This window comes from Ovis aries, chromosome 1 (genome assembly GCF_016772045.2).
Source record: "Ovis aries strain OAR_USU_Benz2616 breed Rambouillet chromosome 1, ARS-UI_Ramb_v3.0, whole genome shotgun sequence".
Classification (NCBI taxonomy): Eukaryota; Metazoa; Chordata; class Mammalia; order Artiodactyla; family Bovidae; genus Ovis; species Ovis aries.
The window spans coordinates 273,396,849-273,411,452 of NC_056054.1; the positions used below are offsets into that span (position 1 = coordinate 273,396,849).

A 14,604-nucleotide genomic window follows, 5' to 3' on the forward strand; every position below is an offset into this window, starting at 1 on the left:
TCTGGGCGGCAGTGGAGAAGCAGATGTAGAGAACAGACCTAAGGACACAGGGGGAGGCAGGAGAGGGGAAGATGTCTGGAGAGAGTAACAGGGAAACTTCCATTACAGTATGCAAATAGATAGCCAACGGGAATTTGACTCAGAGAACTCAAACAGGGGCTCCATGACCATCTAGAAGAGTGGGATGGGAGGGAGACAGGAGGGAGGTTCAAAAGGGAGAGGACATGGGGGTACCTGTGGCTGATTCTTGTTGATGTTTGACAAAAACCCACAAAACTCTGCAAAGCAATTATCCTTCAATTTAAAAAAATTTAAAAAAAATGTTTTGGGGGAAAAGTAAGCTAGAAAAAAGAAAAAAAAAAGCATTTTCTTTATAAGAAAATAACATAGAATTAAAAAAAAAAATCCAAGGAAATTCTTGCATCAAGTACGGTTCAGTCCAGGCGTCTTCCTCACCGTGTCCACCTCTTGTCTATGCACGCCCCTTGTTGGCCTTGTTTCCAAACACGCCTGCCCCTGGCGTGGACAGCTGGGCCCCAGCAGCTCCAGGCTTGGGCTGAACCAGCCTGACGACTCTCAGCCACAATTCCTGCACTGACTCTCATTGAACTGACCTGGGCCATCCCTGAATCCATCACTGAGGCTGAGGGGTGGGGATGGGAAGAGGAATGAGTAGCTGGCTTGGCCTTCACTGCAAGTTGATCCTGGAGTCCAGACAGGGTGGGATGAGAATGGGACTTGCCACACAGCCTGAGCAAAGGAAGGGCAGCCTTGCAGAACAAAGAGTGACGAAGCGTGAGGAGCTACGGGTCGAGCTGAGTGATGAAAAGGACCAGCCCCATGAAGGTCCAGGGGAGGTGTGCTCCAGGCAAAGAGACCAGCTGGAGCTGGTTGGAGGGATGAGCAGGTGGGTGTGAAGGACAGAAAGCAGGCCAGTGCATCCATGATCTCTGGCTAAGACAGAGCATCAGAATCTAATGGCTTAAGGGGATAACCATTTCCTTTTCACTGTCTGTGAAATCTCCAGTCCCACCAGGCAGCGCCGAGTGATCCCAGCTATAGTCCTGTGGAGGCTGGGATCTTCTGGGGGGCTCACTCACATGGCTGGGGGACCCCCTGGGATGACAGCCTAGAGCAACGTTCTCCTGCACGTGGCCTCTCCATGTGGCTTTTGTTTTTTCACAGCTTGGTGGCTGGACTCCAAGAGAGGAGGCAGAAGTTGCCAAATCTCTTAAATCTTCAGTTCGAGAAGTAAGTCCTGGAACATCCCTCCCACCACATTCCACTGGCCCCAGTCGTCATGAGGCCAGTATACCCGGGAGTGTGACTTTGGAGTCCAGAGACCAAAGGAGCCAGAGGGGCTGGGGGCAGACGTCTCGGGAGGCTTCCTACCCCAGCCAGCCTGTCTGGTCCCAGCAAGGCGCAGAGCGTGTGGCGGGGTTGGAAAGGCAGACAGAGGCTAGACGGGGGTCAGCAAACTGTGACCCACAAGCCGGATCCAACCCATAGCCTGTTTTGTAGATGAGGTTTTCTTGGAAAGAGCCACACTTATATTCCTGCGGCTGCGATCGTGGTCCAACAGCAAAACTGAGAACCAGTAATACAGACCATGTGGTTCACAAAGCCCCAAACAAGTACTACCCCGCCCTTTACAGGAAAGTTTACTGACTGACCCCTGGGTAAGTCAGGGGGTGCCTTGTACATCATGATGAGAGATTTGGATTTTCTTCTAAGTCACAAGAAACCACTGGGGGATTTTAAACCAGCGATTCAGATGACCTAACCTCCATTTTTAAAAGACCTGCTCTGGGAATGGATCGCAGAAGGATACACGTGAACGTGGAGAACCACTTGCAGGCCATGGGGTCATCCAGAAGAGAGGACAGAGTGAAAAACCAAGAGGAGGTGGGTCTGGCTCACGTGTGGGGAAGAGGAGGCCCACAGGACTTGCTGAGCCGTTAGCTTCAGAGATGAGGGGAAAGAGGAATCAAACATGACTTCCAAGTTTGGGCTTAAACACCTGGGCCAGTGGTCCCATTAACGACAAAGAGAAAAGGCCCCAGGAGGAACAGGTTGGGTGAAAAAGAGCTGTTGACAGTTCTGTTTTGCATGTACCAAGTTTGCGACGTTTGCGATGCATCCAAGAGGCAAGGTCTTGTAAGCAGTTAAACACTTGAGCCTGCAGCTCGGAGTCTTAGTTAGAGAATAGCTGGAAAATAGATATTGGTAAAAGCCGGGGAGAAAGATCTCCCGGGAGGTGGTAAGGAGAGACCCCTAGGCTGAGTGAGACCAGAGGCCCTGAGGCAGGGAGATCAATGGAGAGATTAAGACAAGAGTATCTGGGAAGGCGGGAGAGAGCTGGGAGGTGACGGGAGGGGGAGATCCACTGGCCTGAATGCTCCTGATTGGTGGAGAGACAGGTAGATAAAGAGGTGACCACCAAATCTGGTGACAGGAGGTCTGTCTGAAACCGTGACCAGAGAAGTTTCAGTGAGTAGGTCGTGGGCACTGGCTGGACAGGATTGACGGAAACGTGGATGTGGCTGGTAGAGAGAGCAAATACACAGAAGCCGCTTTTGACGAGTTTTGCTGACTAATGACTCAAAACCACGCATGTCGGCTATAGGCTCACGGCCAGTCCCTTTCACTGCTGCGGAGCTTTGACTCCACAAAGCGCCTACTATGGGCCGGCTTATTACTTGTCTGTGACCCTGATGAGGCATTCTTTTCCTGATAGTTTGTTGGGAAGGTGGACGGAAGACGTCAGAAACCCACGCATGGAGATTCAACAAAAAGGAAAGCTTGCAGCCACGGAGAAATGAGCGTAGATTTTCAAATTTGTTTCTCCCCACCGTCAGAAGGCTGCAAACCCAGAAGGCCAGCAGTTTCATTTCTGCTGGGTGGACACACAGCTCTTCCGTCTTCACTTTTGCAAGGAAGCTCCTTCATGCAGACTTCTGGAACCTGCTGACAAATATAAACGTGCCACCCAAAGGATAAGCAGATTTCTGGAACTGGACACAAATGTATCCCAGGAGGAGACAAAAGATCCTTTTTGTTTCCATTCTTCTTTTTTTTCTTCTTCTGGGAAACATTTAGTTTCTTATGAGGAACATCCAGGACGAAACATTCAGGCACAGAACGTATTGTTATTATTTTTTTTTAATGTTTTTTAATTTTTATTTATTTATTTATTTATTTTTAATTTTAAAATCTTTAATTCATACATGCGTTCCCAAACATGAACCCCCCTCCCACCTCCCCTCCCCATAACATCTCTCTGGGTCATCCCCATGCACCAGCCCCACGTATTATTATTCTTAAAACTAGTTAATCACAGACGGTAGAGGAGATGATTTTGTATCTAATTAATTCTGTTCCCCAGGTCTTCCAAAAGATGATGTGGCCCCAAAGTCTGAGCTATGAACCATTTGCCATCCTATGTAGAGGTGCAGACCGACGCTTTAGGCTGCCTGTCTTCCTATGTCATAGAAAATGTGCATAAAAGTCACACACATTCCACGCTTCCACCTTCCCCCATGACCTGATTTAGAATCCCAGATCTGCTCCTTAGAAGGCCGTGTGACCTGAGTGGGCACTCAACCTCCATGAGTCACAGTGGCCTTATCTGTCAACTGGTGATAACAGATCTACCTTGCTGTCATGTATTAAATACGCTAATATAAATAAAAGCACTGCTCACTCAGTCGTGTCCGACTCTTGGCAACCCCATGGACTGTAGCCTACCAGGCTCCTCCGTCCATGGGATTTTCCAGGCAAGAATACTGGAGTGGGTTGCCATTTCCTCCTCCAGGGGATCTTCCTGACCCAGGGATTGAACCCAGGTCTCCTGCAGCATAGGCAGATGCTTTACCATCTGAGCCACCAGGGAAGTCCTGTGATTAGCAGTGTAGTTTTAAGCAAGCATCTTGTTCTCGAAGGTCACCTGTTGGCATAAGTGTCTCCCGTAAGTGGCCCCCAAGGGCTCCTTGCCAAGCGCCCCAAGCTCTCCAGGCAGCCCCTGGCCTTGCTTCCGTTGCCCCGATGAAGAGGACCTTCTCCCTCGTTTTCTCTAGCTCTGAAGACGGAACCATGGGGACTGCCAGGTGGTGGAAATAAGGGAAGCCCTAGTTTGGGCCAGTTTGCAGCTTGGCTTTAAAGGTTCCCAAAGCCATAGCTTGCTCAGGAGGGAAGGTTCTGTCCCCAAACCATGTGGGACTCTGGGTCAGTCTCTTAAAGATGGGTGAAGGGTGACAACCGGGCTAGGGAGGACCCTCGCTTGGGCCTGACTGTGGCTGTGAAATGCGTCTGTCCTGAGAACAGACAGGAGTTGGAAGGCCAGGCCCTCCGGGGGAAAGGCGCTTGTCTTGGCCCTGACCTGACCATATGTGAGCCAGCCACCTTCGCCCTTTCCAGACTCTTGACACAAAGAAACAGCTGCAGAAGTTACACCAGGTCCTAGGGACATTTCCATCTAAACAATCAGGCTTTGTTTTTTGAGAGGGTGAGGATTGTGAACAGAAGCCAGGGGTTTTCTGCTGCCGATCACCTCCCCTCCACCCGTCTGGGGCTTCAGGAGGAAGGCACACTCTGTGCACACCGCCAGGGAACCTCAAGTCCCCTCCTCAGGGTGTTTTGCAGCTTTGGTGGTTCACTTCACCCTTACACCGGCAGCCCAAAGTACAGGGGGCTGTTAACATTCCCAGGGCAATCCTCAACCCCGAAAGTCGGGGACAAAAGGCCTCGGTCTCTGGTTCTTCAGGGGAGCAATTCTGGGAGACATTCTACAGCATCCCTTGGAGGGTCCCCAGCAAGAGCGGGCCCCCAGGGCTCACTAGGAGAGCCAGTGATGCACGCAGCCTCTGCTGGCCTTTCCTCCCCCTCCTCTCCCATCCCTTCACTCCTGGCCCCAGGTCCTGCCCCAGAAGTTCCCTTGAACCCAAGATCCAGGTCTCAGTGAGAACCTGAGACAAAACACGCATCAGGGAACCCAATGGAAGCTTGTTTTCCTTGAAGAGTCGGAAACAAAGTTGCTCCTCTGAACCAGAGCACAGAGGGACCCCGGCCGTTGGCAAGTGGAGAATCCCAGAGGCCGCACCAGCATGGGCTCAGCTGGGCCCGCCACTAACACGGGGAGGCCGTCGGGCAGACTGTCGACAGAGGCCAGGGTCTGTGGCCGGCGAGGGGAAAGAGTCTGGCCCATCCTGGGCCTGGGGGACACATTTCTCCACCCTGGTTCTGTTGCAGGAAGAAGGACCCCTTCCAGGGCCCGAAACTGGGCTCTTGTCTAACACTCAGAAATGAACTGTCCGAGGAGACACGTGCGCTGACAAAGCAAGAGATTTTATTGGGAAAGGGCGCCCGGGTGGAGAGCAGCAGGGTGACGGAACCCAGGAGAACTGCTCTGCCGCGTGGCTTGCAGTCTCGGGTTTTATGGTGATGGGATTAGTTTCTGGGTGGTCTTTGGCCAATCACTCTAATTCAGAGTCTTTCCTGGTGGTGCACGCATCACTCAGCCAAGATGGATGCTAGCGAGAGGGATTCTGGGACGTGGACGGACACGCGGTGTCTCCTTTCGACCTTTCCCAAACTCTTCCAGTTGGTGGTGGCTGATTAGTTCCGTATTCCTCACCAGGATCTCCTGTCATAAAACAGCTCATGCGAATGGTTACTATGGTGCCGGGCCAGGGTGGGCGGTCTCGGTCAGGGCGCTTCCCCTGACAGCTCTCAAGCAGAAGGTGCGGAGGGAGAAGCTGTGGGTTGGGAGAGAGACGAGTGTTCGATTGGACCGTGGAGGCCTGGGAGGCCTGAATGGAGGTCCCAGCGTCGGAAAGCAAGTGGGCAGGGCAGACACGTGGAGGGGAGGTGGTCTGGTTACCTGCAGGGACCAGGCCTGCAGGCCAGGGTGAGAGCGTCTGTCCCCCATCTGCTGAGGGCCCAGCCCTGAACGGAGAAGCCGGGCAGCCCTCCCGGCTCTGACGATGAGACCCTCTGGCCTTGGGGCTGTTTGTACGGCAGGAAGTGAGGAGAAGGGGACAGGAATAAAAAACAGTCCAGCAGGGCCCAAGAGAGACACCTGCAGCCCAAGAGCACAGTTTCCACCCCCAGAAAGGAAAAGCAGAACAAAAGGTGACTATTAGCAAAGGGGGGTTTCCGAGAACCGTCAACAGCGACCCAGAAGACAAATAATCACCTGCCTTCCTTCCGGCTGACTCTATGAGGTCGCTTTATTCTTCTTCGGCTCTTGGAGCCAACAGAGAAAACACAGTTCTAGTGTTACTGGGAAAAGAAATATTTTTTTCAGGTACTCAGAGTAATTTTTGTTTTTACAAGAAAACTGGGTAGTCAGCTACAAGTACAGTTGTCAAAGTAGGGACAGTGAATGTTGTGGAATTACTCAGATTCTCCTGCAACAAGATAGCGCATCAGAACCCATCAGTGGATCTAGGGTGTAAGAATTTTGACAGTACTTTAAATGACTGAATTTTCCAATACTGAACAACCTCTATCCCACACCCAATCAAGCCAAACCAAAAAGTCCACCCGAGACCTTCTCAACCGGCTGGTCTTTGCGATGCTGTCATCTCTAGACAAATAGTTTGAGTTGCATAATGACAACAATCAGATTTATTACTGTAGGTCATCATGGTTGTTCTCTTGTGAGGACAGAAAGCAGTTTGCTGGTGAAGGATTAACCTTTAATCTTGACTAAAATTCTTGCTTCATAATTCCTAGTCTCAAAATGCCTCCACTTAATGTTAATTTTAAATGCAGCTATGTGTGCTGACCACAGGGATTTAAACCTCCAAGACTTGAATAGGAAACTCACTGCGTACGCTGAAAAATTCTTCAGGACTATGTGAAAAATTAACTTTTTTAGACTTTACTTTTTAATACAATTTTATTTATTAATTTTTCCTGTGCGGGGTCTTCCTTGCTGCTCGGGGTCTTCTCTAGTTGTGAGCAGGGGCTCCTCTCGCCTTGCGGTGTGGGCTTCTCACTGGGGTGGGGCCTCTCGTGGAGGAGCGCAGGCCTACAGAACTCAGGCTCCATTAGCTGGGGCTCATGGGCTCAGGAGTCACGGCTCCCGGGCTCCAGAGCACAGGCTCGGTTGTTGTGGCAAAGGGCTTAGTTGCTCCGCAGCATGTGGGATATTCCCAGACCAGGGATCGAACCCGTGTCTCCTGCATTGCCAGGTGGATTCTTTATCACTGAGCCACCAGGGAAGCCCTGAAAAATTAAATTTTGAAAAAGTGAGGATCATGCAGAGATGAATGTGGTTTTACATGATCCAATATATACCTTTCTTTGTTTAGCTGGCAGTGGGTGTCTGCAGGAAAACCATTCTCTCTTCGAACAATCTGAAGAAGTCTCTGGAGTATCGACAAGATGCCTCTAGGCCTGCGCTGTCCAAGGCCGTAGCCACCTGTGGCCTTCCAACACTTGAAAATGAAGCTGGTTAAATTTGAAAAATGCCATTCGACTCGTAACAGACTTTGAAGGCTTCGTATGAAAGAAAGAAAGTAAAATATTGCAATAGTTTTTATATTGATGATACACTGAAAGGATCACACTTTGGACATACTGGGTTAAAGGAAACATTGTTAAAGTTAATGCAGTCTGCTTCTGCTTCCACTTTTAATGTGTCTGCTAGAAAATTCAGAAGCCCAACTGCACGGCTCCCCCTTTGGTGCTACGCTGACCTGCTTGTCCTGAAGCAGCTGAGGGCCACCCTGTTGGAGGGGAGGGGAGAAGGCTCATCTTGAAGTTCCTGTGCAAAACAGGTCCTGTTTTCCCCTCGAGGGTGTGTTGGGGGCCAAGGTTTACTTTCAGGGGCTGCTGGATGTCACTTGCGAGTGAAGGTGCTGTAACTCTTTCATCAGGGAGCTCGTCTACCCCACAGCAACTAGAAGTTGCTTCCTACAGTTCCCAGGGATTTTCTCCCTCCCCTCTCCTCTTTTTCCTTTTCTTTCTCCCTCAAAAAGCGTGATTGTGTAACTGGCTTATCATACGTTTTCACAACTATGCAGCCACCACCACAATCCAGTTTTAGGACAGTTCCAGCACCCTGAAGCTTTTCCTCACGCTCTTTTGTACTCAATCCCTGTCCCCAGCAGCCTCTAGGAAACCACTGATTTGCTTTCCATAGCCATAGTATCTCCTCTTTGCAGAAATTTCATGTAAATGGGATCAAACAATGGGTGGTCTTTTGTGTCTGGCTCCTCTCTATTAGCGCATTGGTTTCCAGGTTTATCCGTGTTTGCAGGGCCGCTGTGGCCAGCTCCAACGTTTTAGCCTAGAGGAGAGAGAAAGCGGTGGAAGGAAATTTCGGGACATTCCTCAATGAATTTGTATGAGCTTAGAAAAGTTGCTGAGGGAAATAAAAGCACATCGAGAATTTCATGTCACACTGGGATGTGATGATAAGTTACTGACGGTCTGTCTTTCCTCCTGTTTTAAAAATAAAATGGACTGCATTGGAAAACAATATTCATTTCCCATTTTACCTTCCTGTTCTTAGTCATAAAGTGACATAATTCGTACATTATTGTACTCATAGTGTAGATAAAACTGTAATATCCAACAGTTCTTCTCCTTTATGGAGTGCTTTTTAAAATAATGATGATAAATTTGCTCCCCAGTATCCATGCTCTCTCACCTGGAAACCGAGCAGATGTAACTGCTTTTTATGGAATTTAACAGCGTGACAGACACTTATTTGTTCAAAGAAGTCTGAGTTCTTATGACTCCACTTATATTGGGATCTAGCATATGAATCTGACATCCCACGGTCCTGAGATTTTACACTGCAAGGCATGGTGTTTGTTTGATTAACAGACAACAACAGAGACGAAGAAACACTCCAGGGACTCAGTTTTTTTTGCTAATAAGCAGGTACCAAAATAATGAATATATTCTGACACAACCACCCCTCCCGTCTCCCCCCCACCACCCCCTGGCTTCAAATCACTGACAAGTGTAACCATAATAATGGCTCTGAAGTGTGTGGGTGGCTGGGATTTTTGATAAACACACTCGTAAAGACCAAATCACACATAAGTTGCTGAAACAATATTGGGGTGAAAATCACAGGCTATGGCAAGAAGGGGAGGGCGGGGAGCCGCTGAACGATGCAGGGTGGAGTTAAACCTCTTTCAGTAACATTTTAAAATCAAATGAAGGAGAGGCCCATCTGTTTACTGTCTCTTTTGCCCGTGATGGCACGTCTCCCCTGCCATTCCCACTGAAGCAACGCCGTGTGGGGGCTGGTGGTGTTCTAAGGCAGCTCTCTCCCCCAGACACGGGCCTTTCCCCAGGCACCCGTGGGGCCTGTCTGTGGGCAGCTTCTGCAACCACAGCTCTCTGGGCTCACACGTGAGACCCCCAGGCCAGCCCTCAGAGACAAGGGAGAGTTGCTGGTGGATGAGCCCACCACCCCCTCACCCTGGCAGGACAGCTGGCTGTGTTCTGCACGACCTCTCAGAGGGGGCCTGCTGCCCTCAGAGGCAGCCTGCTGGTTGCCCTTTGTAGCTTTGCTCCCTCCCGTCCACCACATCCTCCTTCCCTAGTGTGGCCTGGAATCACTTCCCAAATGCAACCTGCCACAAATCCTTACCTCGGGTTCTGCTTTTGGGGACATCAAAAGGACGGCTACCACATTTTTAGATGAACGTAGACTTTGAAGGGATTCTGTGACTACTTCTTTTTCAGCTGAAAATGTCAGGTCATTCTTAGGAAGACCTGAAGAAGGCAAACCAAAGCAAAGAGAGTCGTATCAAACAGCAGCTCTATTCTGGAGCGGTGTCACCTGAGGTTACCATGTTCCCACGTCCAAATTCACTCTGCTCACCACACAACAGGCCAAGAAATCTGAGAGACAAGGTGTTGAGGCAAGGAATGTGACATTATGAGGCAAGCTGGCAGACGGAGAAGATGGCAGGCTAATGTCTCAAAATAACCATCTTGTCAAGGTCTAGATGCCAGATTCTTTTATAGAACTGACGGGGAGGAGGTGAGGAGGCAAGTAAAAGGCCATCAACCTTGCAAATATCCCCTGCAATGGCCAGCCTCAGGACTGGATATGTTAATTTCTCCCTTCCTGTAGTCATCCAGCATATTAAAAAGCAGACACATTACTTTGCCAACGAAGGTCCATTTAGTCAAAGCTATGGTTTTTCCAGTAGTCATGTATGGATGTGAGAGTTGGACTATAAAGAAAGCTGAGTGCAGAAGAACTGATGCTTTTGAACTGTGGTGTTGGAGAAGACTCTTGAGAGTACCCTGGACTGCAAGGAGATCCAACCAGTTCATCCTAAAGGAAATCAACCCTGAATATTCATTGGAAGGACTGATACTGAAGCTGAAATTTCAATACTTTGACCACTTGATGCGAAGAGCTGACTCGTTTGAAAAGACCCCGTTAGGAAAGATTGAAGGCAGGAGGAGAAGGTGACGATAGAGGTTGAGATGGTTGGATGGCATTACCGACTCGATGGCCATGAGTTTAAGCAAGCTCCAGGAGTTGGTGGTGGACAGGGAAGCCTGAAGTGCTGCAGTCCATGGGGTCGCAAAGAGTCGGACACGCCTGAGCAACTGAACTGAACTGAACTGTACCGTAGCCATCCACCGGTCTAGAGAGTCAGGGTGTCTCCCTGAACAAAGGCAACTTTGGCTTAACCTTCAGGCAGAGGGGAAGAGTTCCCTGAGGTAGGCCATTATGTATGATTATAATAACAAAAGCAAAGAAAATCAAAGGTTAAAGTCAAAGAAACAGATCCAGCTTGGAGTCAAAATGGGCTCTTCCCTGTAACAATGTCTCCCTGATTCTACAGTAAACACTGTGTGGTCTGGGACCAGGGTGCTGGACACTGCCCAAAGCTGCGCAGGCATTAGCTGATTTCATTCTTAAAACAGCCCCCTGAAGTGAGGATTACTATTGTCCTCATTTACCAAGGAGGAAATTGGGAGGTGAAAGTTAATTTGGCCACAATCACATGGTTCAAAAAAGCACCAGCAGGATTCCAACCCAGGCAGCCTGGTTTCAGATCCTCAGAGCATAGCTTCTGACACAGGCCTGAGCCTGCGAGAGGTGTTTGATAAATTCTCACTTGACTGAGGAATTACTGCATGTGGAGAAAGGAAAGAAGATGGTCTATGCAATATCTTCAAATGTTTGATCATGAACCTTTGGCAGTCTGTGAAGTCCATAGAGTCTTTCCCAAAACAATACACACACACACACACACATATATATTTGGCCATGTATGTGTGCGTGTATATATATATATATATATATATATATATATATAATATTATATATATGGCCATGTTGTGAGACATGTGGGATTCTAATTCCCCAACCAGGGATCAAACCTGCCTCCCCTGCAGTGGAATCGTGGAGTCTTAACTACTGGACCACCAAGGAAGCCCCCAAATCAATATTTTCAAGGGCATAAAAGAAAACACATAAGATTACAGAGGAAACCAAATATTAAAATGCATCTATCAAAATACTACCAACAACAACAACAACAAAAAATACTACCAACAATTGTGACAGAGCAATACACACATCCATCCTATAGGGGTGATTACATCCTGCGATGGGCTCCATAAATGTCTCAAATCTGCATGTGATGGGAATGGACTGAGCTGCCCAAGGGGCTGGATGCCTTTAGGAAAGACCTCAGAATGGCTGGCCCAGAATCTGAATTACAAGACCTCTTCCTTCCGAGTCACCCTCCAACCTTCATGAGCTTCCTAAAATACAGGTTTGGTTGTATTTCTTACCCATCTTAAACCTTTCAATGCTGGCCTTCCATTGTCTCCAGAATAAAGTCTAGGATGCCCAGGGTGACGGTCAAGGTTTGCATCATCTGAACCCAGGGATTTACCTTACCAACCTCTGGCCCGTGTCTCCTGTGTTCCTTATACTCCAGCCGCAGTAAGTTCCCTGCTTCCTGTGCCTAGAGTGAGGGAGAGCGCCACGGCAGAATCCTTTCCCTTCAGGTGAAACTTCTCTTCAAAGTCTTCACCCACGGCCCCCCTCGTAGGTAAAATTAATCACTCCTCTGAGTGCACATAACTTTCCACAGGCCTCTACCATAGCCTAAGTAACAGACGATGTTACAGTTACTGTGGGCATATGTTCGGGATTACTACGTTAGCAATACCTTCTTAATCTCAGACAGGACCCAGCAGAACCTCCAGCCCAGGATGAGAGTTCAGTTATCATTGGTTAAAACCGATCCGAGGGTGGGATGCGAGCAGCTGATTCGTCACAAATTTGAGATAACCATGTGGACTGTCTCAGTATATCCCAGCAAACAATTATGGATCATTAAAATCATGGCAGATGGTGATTGCAGCCATGAAATTAAAAGATGCTTACTCCTTGGAAGGAAAGTTATGACCAACCTAGACAGCGACATTCCTTTGCCAACAAAGGTCCGTCTAGTCAAGGCTATGGTTTTTCCAGTGGTCATGTATGGATGTGAGAGTTGGACTGTGAAGAAGGCTGAGCACTGAAGAATTGATGATTTTGAACTGTGGTGTTGGGAGAAGACTCTTGAGAGTCCCTTGGACTGCAAGGAGATACAACCAGTCCATCCTAAGAGAGATCAGTCCTGGGTGTTCATTGGAAGGACTGATGCTGAAGCTGAAACTCCAGTACTTTGGCCACCTCATGCGAAGAGCTGACTCATTGGAAAAGACTCTGATGCTGGGAGGGATTGAGGGCAGGAGGAGAAGGGGGCGGCAGAGGATAAGATGGCTGGATGGCATCACTGACTCGATGGACGTGAGTCTGAGTGAACTCTGGGAGTTGGTGATGGACAGGGAGGCCTGGCGTGCTGTGATTCATGGGGTCACAAAGAGTCAGACACGACTGAGCAACTGAACTGAACTGAACTGAACTGAGACATCTAGGAACGAAGCTTCAAGTGATCCACCGAAATCATGAAACTTCCTTGAAAACGGGTTATCTTCAAATTCCATGTGAAATTGGCTATCTCTTGCATAATATATTAACTTTTGTTATCAAAGTAATGTCACTGGTTTTGCTCAAATGTTTAAGTAAAATGGACATTTTCTTTAAAAAAAAAAAAAAATCTGTCCTCTTACTCCTGTGCCTTCTGCTGCTGCTGATAATCCTGTGGGTGCAGGGACCCAAGCTGAGAAGCAGGGACCCAGGGCTCCTCCTCTAGACCCAGAGATGAGGGCACCATTTGGCTGACTTTTACTAGAAGTCCCAGGAGAGCCCTCCGCCCCCCACCTCCAGGCAGCTGGATGCTAAACATGCAGCATCTGGCAGGACTCTGCCTCCCAGCAAGTTCAGATAATTATCCCCAAACCCATCCATTTTCTCATCTTCCTCCAGGGTCTGTCGGGGGTGACTCACTCTGGGACATGAAACAGCTGGCGGGTTTTTCCACGAGGTCGCTTTGTCTTTGCTGCTCTTATTTCCATGATTCTTTGGTGGCTCCTGAGGCTTAATCACCCCTGACACGTGACTTCCTTCTTGGCCTCACGCTTCTCTTTGACTGAGGTGGGCCTGAGTACATGCCCACGTCCTTCCTTTAATCTCAGTTTAATCTGCTTTCTTATGTTTTAACTACAGTGGAGTGGAAAGAGCGTGGGGTTTTGAGCCAAGCAGAGCTGGTTGCCGCCCCGGCTCTGCTGTTAACTGGCTGTGTAACAGTGTGGAAACGGTGTCATGGCTCCTGGCCACAATATGCTCATCAGGGCACATGGGAACGGTCACATCCATTTTCCAGAATGTTGTGAGGAATAAAGGTTAGGTCTGTAGATGCACATACCTTATTTAGCATCTGGCACAGAGTAAATGAGAAATGTGATTCTCATTTCTTTCCTTCTACTGGAGATAGAGTCTAGCTCTGTAATCTGAAACTCTGGTTGGTGTTGGTGCCCAGTGAAGAGCCAGAGGCACTGACACCCGCAGGCAGCCACACCCGGGGGGCAGGCGGTAGGGTGCCTGCCTTAGTATCTCCAGCTCCTACTCAGGGGGCTTACAGCTATGATTCAACAAATATCTGTAGACTGAATAAATGGATAAAGAGACAAGAGATCACTTTCTTCCAGAACAATAAAGGACTGTAGATGAATCAGTTCAGTTCAGTTCAGTTCAGTTGCTCAGTCGTGTCCGACTCTTTGCGACCCCATGAATTGCAGCACGCCAGGCCTCCCTGTCCATCACCAACTCCCGGAGTTCACTCAGACTCACGTCCATTGAGTCAGTGATGCCATCCAGCCATCTCATCCTCTGTTGTCCCCTTCACCTCCTGCCCCCAATCCCTCCCAGCATCAGAGTCTTTTCCAATGAGTCAACTCTCCACATGAGGTGGCCAAAGTACTGGAGTTTCAGCTTCAGCATAATTCCTTCCAAAGAAATCCCAGGGCTGATCTCCTTCAGAATGGACTGGTTGGATCTCCCTGCAGTCCAAGGGACTCTCAAGAGTCTTCTCCCAACACCACAGTTCAAAAGCATCAATTCTTCAGCGCTCAGCCTTCTTCACAGTCCAACTCTCACATCCATACATGACCACAGAAAAAACCATAGCCTTGACTAGACGGACCTTAGTCAGC

The 14,604-nt window shown here is 48.8% G+C and overlaps 1 long non-coding RNA gene across 2 annotated transcripts; it reads right to left on the reverse strand.

The window, feature by feature from the left end:
* Positions 1–5,325: 5,325 nt before the first annotated feature.
* LOC114110645 (uncharacterized) lies at positions 5,326–9,810 on the reverse strand. 2 transcript variants are annotated; one of them, XR_009595845.1, is made up of 3 exons: positions 9,617–9,810; positions 6,194–7,230; positions 5,326–5,641 (listed from the first exon to the last, which is right to left on the reverse strand). It is a non-coding gene; the product is annotated as an uncharacterized LOC114110645 (long non-coding RNA). The 2 variants fall into 2 exon arrangements; XR_009595844.1 differs by having other exon boundaries at positions 5,326–7,230.
* Between the last annotated feature and the right edge of the window lie 4,794 nt (positions 9,811–14,604).